Below are 13,021 nucleotides of genomic sequence, written 5' to 3' on the forward strand. Positions count from 1 at the left end.
AGGACCGTGGCCAGCCGAAGCTGGGCGCCACGAGCCGACCGCCCGGGGGGTTAATATTGCGCCGCCGTGTACTTCAGGGCTCCAGGGCTGACGAGCCACACGATAAGACGGGGTTCTAATGACATCAGAGCCCCGCGAGGGTTCGCTTTCTTTATCGTGGATTCGCTTCATCCGTTCCGGGGCCGATAGTGTCCCTCTCGGATGGAGCGGCGCAGCAGTCCCGCTGTGCCGGCTGCGAAACGTGAATGGCAATGCGCGATGGCCGGTCGGCTGATTACCACGATGACGGAATAATAATATTCGAATCAGAAATAATTATGCGCCATAACGCTCAGCGCACTAATCCGTCGTCGTCGCCGGGACTTCTTCACCCATCCCGGAGATTACGCTCGCCAGGGGCCATCGGGTTGCGAGGGTCCCCGGTTCTTGGTCCCCGGGTTCGTTCTCGTGGCATCGCTCTGGTGTCGATTGAAGCAAAGCAGCTCGGAACAAATCTATATGTATACCTGAGCATTCAATGTATTTGCGACACGATGCGATGTGTTTCTGCGGAGCATTTTGAGGATTTCAGTGTTGACCGCAAAGAAGTTTGCTGATATCGCCATCGGTGGATGTAAGTTTTTGCGAGCTGATTTTATGTTTTCTCTAGTCTACCGTCCAAATGACAATCGACGGATAAAAAATTCGTTGATCATGTCAATTAATATTTAAGACTAAGCGCCATTTGTTTAACTGATTTCAGACTGAATTCGGCTGAAAACCAAGACCGAAAGTATTACTAAAACTTTGATGAATAATGCAAACGTATTTTAATTGATTCAAATAATGAACGTAATAAATCACACGAGCGTGAGCAATAATTTACACAGTTCCTTATTTTGTTTGAAAATATTAGGATAAAGAAGACCATTATTGATACGTGAATTTCAAAACATTTTTTGAGATGTTTCGGTAGGTCCGAGCTGGGTAAAATATGCGCCGTTTTGTTGTATAATTTCGTGCCATTTTAAAGGTAACTTCATAATGCCTCGCTCATAGAAATCTTGGTCTTAATTGACGAAAAACTCTAGCCATCGGTTTTCGCAATCTTCTCTAGATCTCCGTTTTTTTTATAACTGAGGAAGCTATACGAAAATCCTAGCCTGGTGCCAAGTCTAGGCTATGTGGCGGATGAATTCAAACTTCCCAACTAAGCTCGTGTTAGTACAGGTGTTGACAGTAGAGATCTGAATTTAGTGTTTGGTCATACGGAAGCAACTCATAACAAATGATTCCTTTCAAATCCCACCAAATACGCAGTAGAACCTTAATGGCCGTTGGTCCTAGTTCGACCACCGTTTTCGGTTGTTTCACCACGCTTCAAACTGTTCGATGATTTTTAGCTCCTGGGTGATGCGTCTACTAACTTGTCGATTGTTTCTATGATTTTATCGACATTTTCGGCGACACAGGGCTGCCTATGCGAAGTGTGCATCTTTGACATTGAAAACGCCTGAACGGAATCGACGAAACCGAAATTGCTCGTGACTAGCTGCTGCAGTATCGGCACCATAAACAGCATTTATAATTTCAGAGGCCTGGCTTGCATTTTCGCCTTTAACAAAGAAAAATTGTAAAATGAACTGAATTTTATGTTTAATGACTTCCATTGTTCATACTCTGTAACTCACTCATACTTTAGCTAATGATAATGATCACTAGAGCCATCTACCGACAAAATAATTGAGATCCTTTTTACCAACCTAATATAATAAACAACAAATTAAAAAATGAAAAAGGAACAGGAACTTGTTTCCGCCCGGGTTCGAACCGGGGACCTTCTGCGTGTGAAGCAGACGTGATAACCGCTACACTACGGAAACGTTGAGGTCTGTCGATTGCTTATAAGAAACCAGACTCAGTTATGGCATCTAAACGATGTTGAGAAACAATAGATTCAGATATCCTGTCCGTTTCGAATAGTTTTGTTGCTATCCGAGGTGAGCCATCGTGTTTCACAATTGTGCCAACAACGTTTTGCGGCTGTTGACAGAATTGGCTCCTTCGTTCGATGTTCATTTTCAGCCCATCTGTTACATCATCATCAGTAAACAAGTTGTTGATTCTAAATTTGTTTATTATTAGTTTATTCTATTTTTAACAAATTCAGGTTTGCACTATCGTTGTTGCAGATAATGCAACACTTACTGACGGCAGTGCCGGCCGGAGATGGGTTGTGTCCACCGTGGGCCAGGCCGCAGAACGTATCGCACACAAATCACTCATTTCTCAGAATTAATTAAATCAAATTACTAGCGCTCCTCTGGCACGCAGCCACAGCCAATCTGCCGGGGGACATCTCGCGGAGCTCGCGGTGCCGCCGGGCGAATGCGTGTAATGGCAATTACGGTTTGCGTAATGAGCAATAAAACCCTCATCTTCACATCTCGTTGCGTTGACGCGGCCACGAAGCCACAGCTGACGATGCGCTGTGCAGCGGCTGCAATTTGCAGAAATGTTTGTTGTTTCACGGTTCGGATGCGGCTCGGCCTCCGCACACTGCTACCGAGGACCAAAGCCGAAGAACCCGCGAGTCTGGGAGGATCGCGGATTCAGAGATCCTAATCGATCAGCCGAATTAAATGTGAAGAAAGTGAGCGCAGAAACAATCGGTTCACCGACGGTTGGATTTGACTGCTCAAATATTTAAGCGAAGCAGAGGATGACGACGGACGTCTACGCGTCCCGAGCCAAGCCGGCTTTCGGATGGGCTCGGTTTAACGGCGCCGATTGAGCAGCGCGATAGTAGAGACCTAGGCGTCTCCTCGCGTGAGTTCATAGCATAATTTGCGAGAGCAGTCTGGGTCGAGATCGGGGTATCTTCTTCCGGCGACTCCGCCGTGATAGGATCACCAGACTCGAGGATGTCGCTTCGGTAGCACTCATTTATCGCTTACCCTATCAGCACCATCATCATCACCGACTTCGTCCTCATCGTCTTCGGCGTCTTCGTCGACTTCATTGCCGCCAGCGGACTGGGACGGATTTAATTTGGACAAGTATTTATATAAACAAATTAACCGAACAGATAGAGATAAAAAAGCAAATTAATATCACACACCTTACGTTGCCCCTTCGGCGGAGTTGTGTTTCGTTCGTGCCTTGCTCCATTTTGCTGCTGCTGCTGCTGGATGGTAACGTTTTTGAATGACTGGCTGACGGACTAGTTTACCGCCCGATGACAGGCTCGGAAGGCCATCAAATCCGCCCCGCCCGGCGTCCGTTGCCAGCCGAACCGGTTTCACGTATCCTACGGGCCGCGGCAATCTGATGCCCGGCAGCGCGGCTCGTACAGGAGCTCGTCCCGTTTGTTCCGCCTAATGAATGGGAGAGTTTGTTTTGTGAATGAATAAATTTTCCACCTCAAAGCCCGCGTGGTGTCAGCGAGATGTGGGTTCGCGTTCCCGTTCTCGTTTCCTTCCTTATCCACCGCCAGTGCCAGTTTCGATGATTTCGCCAACTTTCGGCCCCGAGGGCTTGTGGATAGTTTGAATATTTTTACCACCATCACCGCCCGTCGGCGGGGCGAGCTACTGACCAAATGAGGCGATCGTTAGCGCAGATCTTATGTCCATAAGATGCGAAGCAAAGATCAGATTTCGTTAGAATTTATGTCAATTATCTCGGGAAAAACAATATGAACGTATCCAGGGACGGCTTCCAAAGAGATAGAGACAGAGAGAGAATGGTTGTGGCCGAGTTGAGGACCAAATCCACAACCGAAATTCGTTATCTTTGGTGACATCCTTCGAGATGAGTTCGGTAGTTCGGTGGTATCTGGGGCAAGTTCTTCGCGAGAACCTCCAAAATAGCGGACATTATACTTAAACCAAAAACGGTACTTCAATGGTCTTACTAACTCGTTCGCAGCTGAATGTATTTTTTTTTAATTTTTGACAAGATATTAATCGTTGTCTGAACATTGCATTATGTTAAGAAATGTGTGTTTAGTTGCTGTTTCAACCGCTTTTGAAAGATGTTATGCATTAGTTTAACCTTCTAAGCTAACCTTGAAGATAACCTTTGAAACAAAGATTTGATTTAATCTTGTGTACTGTTAAAGCCATTTGCAAACTTAGATGAATTTGCACGCCTGCATTAGAATGACTAAGTCAATTGATTTTCATTGATTAATTATCCTCCTGTTGGTTGGCCTGTTTTAGTTGAGTTTTTTATATTAATAGCTGAAGATGTGAAGGGAAGGGAAGGGAAGGGATGAATGGATGAGGCGTTTGCGCGTTGGAGGAAATACCACGCCACCTGTATCTTTCATGGTACTTAGATTTAAGTTTATGTTATGTCGATATAACTAAATATAGGTTTAATAAATACGGCTCAGTCCGTTCTTTAAGAGTAAAAAAAAGATAAAGATTGTTGTTGAGATGCTCATTACACGTTCCCTGCACTTTAATTGGGATTTGTCGAAGTCGAAAGACGAAAGCCTACCACTTGATTGCCGAAATTTGATGAAAAAATACCATGCATGAAGGAAAACCTTTATTAGTTAAGACGATCAGCACGATACACCAATCCACAAGGCAGAACAGTCAAACAGTACCTCTAGAACTACGATGATTTTATACTGTCCACCACAATGCCCAGACTTGGTAACAATTGGAAAATTAGGAGCTTTTTGAAACATCGAATAATTGAGAATATCACATGTAATTCAGATCTGCAGACTTGGTTTCAGAACAATTATATCTGAAGGCTGTACTGAGTGTATATCGACACTACGATTACTTACAATTACTTATTCGATATTCCGAGACTGTCAGCCTAGGCCATGTCAACAAATAATGTTGTACAAGGTATCAGTCAAGGTTAACCGATCACAGTAGAGCTCTGACTATGCAATAAAAAGGCAACTTAAGGTTCCTGCTGTATACGAGCTTCCAAGTATTTTAATGTGCTAGAAGAGTTTGGAACTGATGATTACTCTGTGCAGCGTATGGATTTAAGGACTAATTCAAGAACGTGTCGGACTATCACCATTTTTAAACACACCTAGCCAAGCTTCAGTTTTGTTTGACTTTTCAATAAACAAAAGGATTATAGTTATCCAAACATACACTGTAGCTGTTCCCTAGAACTAGAACTATCCCTGGAGAACTTCCCTGTGGCGCAAGTGTCGTCTGCTGCGTAGCTATCAGCTCCACATCCGACATGGCTTCCGGAGGTTCGACAAAGCGAGCCGCGCGCAAAAAATCCTTGGCTTGAAACGTGAAAAATTACCGTCCTTCAACACGCTGCTTCAAGATTGGCTGGCTGGGGGGGTCGGCCAACATGGAGAACATTTCCCGCGCGTATCCTGTCTAATTAACATCGCTGGAATTCACCTCTGCCTGAGCTTAACTGCATTCCTTGATCCTTGGCGTAGGTTTTCCCTGCTGCTAGCAAGTGGCCGGGTTTGTTATCGCAGCCCGGGTTGCTCATTAATTATGCCGCAATTTGTAGCTTTTCCAGGAAGCCCTTTCACGACGCAGTATAATACGCGCGAATGCTGCTGCCGCGAGTTGGGCCGCGCTAACGACTTCCTGCTTTCGGAGGGCGAACTTCGGCGGCCGGCGGCCGGTGGCAATCGCTCATCGCTCGCCCGGAGTTATGGTGATCCCTCCGCGCGGCCCTAAAACCTAAAAACCCGAAAAACGATCCATTCCATTCCCATTATTGTTGCTGCCAACCCCCCTTCTCCCGGGAAAAAAGGATCCGCGGGCCACGGAATGTTATCAATTTCTCTCCAATCGGCCCATTAATTTCCGCGCTCCGAATTTTATTTCCTTTGTGGCTGTGCTGCGCAATGGGAGAGGTGCGTGTGCGTGACTCCCGGAGTCCAGAGTTTTCGGTGGTGTTTTAACGACCTCCGCCCCTGCTGGATGCTTTATCGATGTGAAACCATTGCTCATAAAGCCGGATCGGAATCACGGAATCGTATTCAAATCGTATCGGGGAACCCAGGAACCCCGAAACCGACCACTCCCGCTCCCGGACCCTATGCAAACCGACCGGCCGGCTGGCGGTTGAAACAAATTTCCATTCCAAGTGCCCGTCCCGTCACTATCATTTGGGCACTCCATTTCCGTGCTGGGAACGTCGGGAAGAGCTTCCGAGTCCGAGTGAATGGTTTTACGATCAGCGCACCGTAACCGAACCAAGATGTGGTGGCTCCAAGGCACGGGCAATCGGAGCTCGCAATTGTACTCCGCGGAGGCAATTGTTTAATGGCTTTATTAAAATATTAGGCTGCCCAAGGGGTGAGCTTTTCGCGGGCGGCCACCTTCGCTGCGATCCGAGAAAGACAAACATTGAAAGCATAAAACCGAAACCCATTAGATTAGGCCGCCGCCGAGCCGCCGAGCCGCCGTTGGTCATGAATACGAAATTTTACGACTATGGCACGATAATGTCCGTCCATCGGGGCGCGCAGCCTGGACGCGGGCGTGCCCCGAAGGCCCTCAGTGCGGCCGGATTTTGCAGTGCGTGGCCAATGCAAACGGAGGGCATCGACGTGGGCGCTGCGCCGAGCGTAATCGTCTCACTTTGCGCACTGAGCTTCGGAGGTAATGAAGGTAATTAGCCTTTGTTGGGCGCTTCCCGGGCCAAAGTCGGGGTGGCTTCCTCGTACAAAGCCATACGGGCAGGATGGGCAGGTTGATCCGGTTGATTCGGGTTTATCGCTCGCTGGCCGCATATTCTGCTGCTTTAATTAGTTTTGATCGTATGGCGCTTGGCTCGGACCGTCTCGGGCTGTGGCTTTCCAGGTCCTAGAAGTTTACGATCACACGTTCGCTCGAAGCCGCCAACATGGTAATGAGATCCGCCGCCCCGACCTAAGCGCGCGCGAAAAGCGCCAAAAACGTGCCTGAGAAAATGCTTAATTGTTATTAATTTACCGGGAAACGCTTCGCAAACGCTTCCGGTAACGTAGCGGTGGTCGGTTGTTTCATTTCCAGATGTTCGATTTCCCCATGTTGCGGGACCATCTAGAGTGATCAGTTTCGACGACCAATTTAACAACAACTTACTTACACGTTTACGAGCACTCGCCGCGGTCTCTGCTCTAACCCGTGGCCGTGTGTCGAGCGTCTGAAGTCGGGCCGCCTTTTTAGTGCCGCCCATCGCCGTGGGGCATCCGTGAGAAGCGCCGCCAGGTCAGCGAAGGAAGTAATTCACCGATAATTAATTAGATTTCGTTCTAATCACATTGTGCGCCAAGCCCGGGCCCTGTTCCGGTAATCAGGAAACATAACCTGGTGGCACGATCTGGCCGGTAGGAAGCGACAACGGAAAGAGCTGTCATCCCGCGGCCAACAGGTAGCTTATGATGGGCTAATGAATGGGAGAAAGACCAATTCGGTGGCAGGTTGGGATTTCCTAAGCCCCTGGAACCTCTGGCCAAACTGTCTAAAGCGGCGGTCGATTCACAGCCTGACTAGCCGACGGTGGCCATTTTCGGGGTCCGATTCCGATTCAGCGCCCGTTAATGATCCATGTTAGAAGTTGTAAGCTGAACATTCAATTAATTAGTGTTCAAATTCACTTCTCACCAGTCTCACCGGTACCGGCGGAGGCACATCGTAATGGGAAGCATGCTCGTAATGCTCCTGCTGGTGTTATAATTGACCCGCACAGTGAAGCAACAGATTTCCGGTGGCTTTGAGGGCTAATGGTACTCAACATCGCGCGCAGCTTTCCGATGCGATCGTTAGGCGAATATTTGCGCATCGGGCACGCAACATGATGGTTACCAAATGTTTACAGAGATGTGGAGAGATACTGTGTGCTGTCAATTCTCTTTCAAAATGGTGTAGTGTTTGCTGTAGTTGTTATTGATTAATAGGGACGTTGAGCCATCAGGCTACATTCGTCTCTTTATGGGGGTATTACATTATAGAGACTCTGGGTGGAGGTCCTCAGTCTCTCTTTAAGTCAATCCGATTCAACCAAGAGAAGAAACTGTAAGCATTGTCTCTGAATGAAGTAACTGAAAATACCAACTCTAGAATGTAGGTCCTGCAAATGACTGAACTGAGATCAAGCTCGAACTGGAGCATTGGCTGTTTCTATGCTAAAGTACAGGGTGAATATAAAAAAATGCAACAAAGTAAAACGCCATATTTTTTTCATTTTTGATTCAATTTTATTGAATGAAAGCTAAAAATGTCGGAAATTTCATAAAATTTTAGAACAAATTAGGTTTGTTCGAATTGGCCACCTTTGGCACGAATTATGGCCTTCAAACGGCCAATGAAACCGTTACACGCTGCCCGCAAGTGGCTCTGCGGTATTTTGTCCCATTCTCGGCGAAGCGTTTGCTTGAGGTGATCGAAAGTTTGGTATTTTTCAGTTCAAACCTTGCATTCGAAAATACCCCAGGCACAATAGTCCAACGGATTGGCATCCGGAGATTTTGGTGGCCATTGTGCGGTGGAAATGAAGCGAGGAACCTCATTTTTTAACCATTCTTGGGTGGCGCGTGCTGATTGCGATGGTGCTGAGTCCTGTTGGAATGTCCAAGGTCTGCGACCGAATTGTTTGCGTGCCCTAGGCTCCAATACACTCTTCAGAATATTTTGCGATAATATTCGGCATTTATTTTGACGCCACGGTCGATTAATACGAGCGGATAGCGACCATCGGCTGTTATGGCGGCCCACACCCCCACCATGGTCGGCACTTGAGTTCTGGTGGCCAACCGAAGGTGTAAATTTTCAGCTGGCCTCTCTGGCAAGTAAACACGATCATTTTATTTGTTTACAAACTGCTGGATAACGAATGGTTTCTCATCGGAGAAAACCGAATTCGCCAGTTCACCACTTGCGGCCAAGCGAAGCAAGTCTTTGGCTCTTTCGAGTGTAACTTTTTTTGGTGTATCGGTAAGATCTTGCACTTTTTGGAACTTCAATGGCTTTAGTTCAAGCTCATTTTGCAATATTTGCCGAATGGCATACTGCGATATGTTCAGCGCACGAACCATTTTTCGGTCACTGCGACACGGATTACGATGAAGTCGCTGCTTCACTTTTCGAACCATTTCTGGTGATGTTGCTGTTTTTTTTCGTCCACTTCCTTGACGTCAGGCTACGCCACCAGTATCACTGTAACGAGCGATGGTACGAGACACAAAAGATTTATTGACATTTAAATGCTGGAGGGCTCTAAAGATAGCCACTTGTGGTTTTCCAGCCAAATATAATGAAATCATACTGTTACGGTTGAGTTCCATCACGAATAACTTTTTTTCTGTAAAATTCCCACCAAAATGCTTTTGCACGCTTATAAACAATATAATGAACTGTCACTGGTAAAAATCTGACAGCTGTAGTATGGGAGGTTTCGAAATGACAGCAGTCTGAAGTTTGTTGCATTTTTTTATATTCACCCTGTATACAACTTTATCTTCTCTTCCAGGAGCACCGTAGAACAACTGTGTCTCCATTAGGCATCTGGGTGTAACTAAGAAAATGAGAGTGTGTCAAAGGTCCAACACAAACGTGTATTCCATCAAGAGGCAATTATTTTGACATCATTCAAACAAACTCTCTGCTAAGATATAGCAAGTAAATTGTGCAAGCGTATAAGCAAGTAAATTGTGCACAAGCTAAGCTTCGTAAGTAAGTCTCTCTCTACTAGTTTCTCTCTACATTTATCGTAACTATTTACGACTGCCGACTGGTTAGTCAATGGCTAGCGAAACTAAGCTTAGTTCAGGTTTCAAGCTGTTCACATCATTGTCCAGAACAGCGTACCATTAAGAACATACAATTAAGAATACAATACAATTAAGAGTTTCTATTGCGTTTTTCATGAGTTTAGCGTTATGCGCCGTTAATATGGCTTAACCGTATCTTTGGGCTTATTCCTGTCGTTTATCCATTAATGCAATGTTAAAATCTTCAATTTGTTTGCCAGTAGCAATAGGAATTTACCGTTTCACCTGGTTCAGGTAGGAGCATGGAACACCATAGCTTCAATATCGATCATACACTGACCACCGTCTGTCACATGAGACAATTAGGACTAGTAATGGATGGACCAGCTTCACCTGGTGAAAGTCATTTTTTTTTTGCCTTGGGTTCTCTAAAACTATCATTTTGTATCGCCAAGGACAATCTGATACAAAACCGACTTCCTTTGGGGCTGTCCAAGAAGCATTTCTCGAATGGTTTTGCGATGCTTCAACTGCGCTTCGTTCTATTTGTGTGGCACCCATGTTTGAGGCTTCTGAATCTCTGCCATGGCTTTTGAACGATGGAAACGATGCTGTTCGGGACACTTTCAGTGTTTTTGCCAATTGTTGTTGTGTTTGGGTTGGTTCGGCATCCAACAACTCCTGCAATTCCTCGACTTCAAATTGTTCACTGCTCCAGGATGGTCACTATCCTTCAGATTGAAATCACTACTTTTGAGTAGCCTAAACCATCTCTCACAAGTATTCACTCCTGGAATATGTCCACCAGAAGCAAACGACGTGCTGTGACTGATTTTTCTTCAAATGAAAATGCAAAAGTAGCGAGTTCCGCAAATGGCCTTTACTCGGAACGAAATTCGTCATTTTTAATACGCTGAAACACAAAGTTACTTTATTTTTTGGAGAATGACAGAAACATAATTTTAAAGTTAAGGTTCAAATTAAAAAAAGGGCTCAGTCTCAAATCGAAGGAATGGAAGAAGACCCTACTGATATAAATGTCAGTAAAAAAAAATATTTACAAACTAAACAAATACTATAATATATTATAAGTAGCATTAAGTTCATGAAATGTATCCTCTATTTATAGCTAAAAATGTCATATGACCGTTTCTGAAAGCAAAATTTATGTGCCGTGTAAGTTTTAAACTTAAAATTCACGACCAGGTCATTTTGACAGGTTTGTGGCAGTGTTAATGAAAGTCCAAAGATGAAGAAGGTCCCAAAGGTTAATGAAGGTCCCAAAAAGCACCCATCACAATGGATCTTTTGACGCGTTTTTTTTTGTTTCTTTGTTGTTAACACCATTCGAGGTGACTTTTCACGAGAAAAGCTACTCTCTAAAAGGAACTGACTCCATTAATATCCCATTGAGTGCGGTGACAGTCCAATCCACCGATGCTTACACGGATAATCCGGTCTCTGTGCGCATCGTAAGCCGAAGAGCAACATGGATTAGTTCCGCTCGCGGCGAGGAGATTGGGTTGGATTTGTCTTGGGTGACGAAGGTCCCGGACCTGGCCGGACGGCCACCGTGGTTACCGTGCGCTGGTGTCGGGGAATCGGAACCGCACCCCGGAACGTTCGGCCAGGTGAAAGCTAATGTGAGAAAGCTCGGCAGCGGTCACGGGCCGCGACGTGATGATGATTGATCCGGCTGGCGTCTGGCCATGCACCCAGCTGACATTAAGGTGCGGTTAGTGCGATGCGATCTTCACATTTGTGCAGCCCCGGCGACGTCGTCGTCGTCGGGCGTCTTCTGTCAACATCGCAAATTGCTGTCATGCATAGGGCATCGGATCGATCCTCAAGTGGCAGGAAGTATGCTTGGGGGCTGTGAGCTACGGTATGCTAATATTTGCACACTCAGAAGTGAGACATGGCTCCGTAAAATCCGTTCCGCACCCGTGGGGGAGGCAAAACAAACGGTAAATAAACGAGCGAAACTGCGGCAAGCGTCCCGTGGTTTGATCATGGGGCTACGAAAGGATCCCATGTTGGTTTAACGTGTTGCAGATCGGTCCCCCGGCCGGGGTAGGTACGAGAGCAGGAGAAACGCTACGACGGCAGGAGAAAAGAGTTAAATAATTTCGCTCTTCGTTTGGGGCGCACGCTCGGTGGTTCAGGGTAATGGCAGCGAAACATCACTTAGGCTGATGGTGGCATTTAATAATAGCGAACGCCGAGGAGGGAACGGGCCGGCAGGGAAGGTTACCGTTTGCACGACGAAGTGGGCACCGAGATGGTTTCCAATCCGTGGAAGGCCCGCTAAGCGACTAATAAAGACATTTAACGAGCAACTACTTTGCTGGCACATTCGAGCACCTCTGTCCACTGTCCGATTGCACATTACGTCACAATGGTGCATTGGCCAACAGCTAGCCGGCCACTGGGAGAGCGAGGCGCGCGAGGCGGTTGCAGCAAAACTATCAATCAAACAACGGAAAAGTAAGAAAAAGCCCCACAGCGCCCAGCAGGAAATATTTCCATTGATTGTTACTGAAAAAATTGATTAAGTATTTCATGAATTGCTTTAAAAAGCGGAAAACCAAATAGGCAAAAGGAAAAAGGAAAAAAATATATGAGGAAACACGATAAAGATAAGGTTCAATTACTAACTAAATTACGAACTAAATTAAAGCAAAAACGATTAAACGTGTTTGCTTAAATCATATAAAATGAAAAGATATGTAGAATGCTTCGCAGCAAACAGTACGAAAAATATGTAACAAACGAGCGAAGCGAAAAATATGTGCAAAGAAAGAGTCAAATTTGAACAACAATACAAACATTTTTCATGCGGAAAAACAAGAACAGACTAAACCATATTTAGTAAATAAAAAGGTTTTAATCATGGAGCAGATGGAACCCGCTTCTAATTTCACAAATGCTTGATGTCAAAATGAAAACAAACTTATGCAAAAATCACCTTCCAAATGCAAATAGCGTGTTTTATGGTGCACTTACCAAGTGCGTTCATCCACCATTTCATTTTTGTTTTCATCCACCACTCGAAACCATTTTAAGCCGCCAATTCCCGGCCGAAGCCCATTGTAGTGCTCCGTCTCCACGGTTCAGCCGATCTCCGATTTTCTTCCCCGGGCAAATGGCCACTCCTTTGGCTTCGACCCGGGGGTGGGTTGAAAATTCGAGCAAATCGTGAAATCGCGCCACCGGCCTCCATTAGCCTCCAAAAACGAGCAAAACTGAAACACAAATCGGTTAATGGTCCTCCTCTGGTCCGGCACGCTACACCCGGCCGAAGAGCCGGGTCTTGAGACGGGACGAAAC

The 13,021-nt window shown here is 45.9% G+C and overlaps 1 non-coding gene across 1 annotated transcript; it reads right to left on the reverse strand.

The window, feature by feature from the left end:
- Nucleotides 1-1,789: 1,789 nt before the first annotated feature.
- On the reverse strand, nucleotides 1,790-1,862 carry Trnav-cac (transfer RNA valine (anticodon CAC)). Its single transcript has one exon. It is a non-coding gene; the product is annotated as a tRNA-Val (tRNA).
- Between the last annotated feature and the right edge of the window lie 11,159 nt (nucleotides 1,863-13,021).

Source organism: Anopheles cruzii, chromosome 3, assembly GCF_943734635.1.
Source record: "Anopheles cruzii chromosome 3, idAnoCruzAS_RS32_06, whole genome shotgun sequence".
Lineage (NCBI taxonomy): Eukaryota > Metazoa > Arthropoda > Insecta > Diptera > Culicidae > Anopheles > Anopheles cruzii.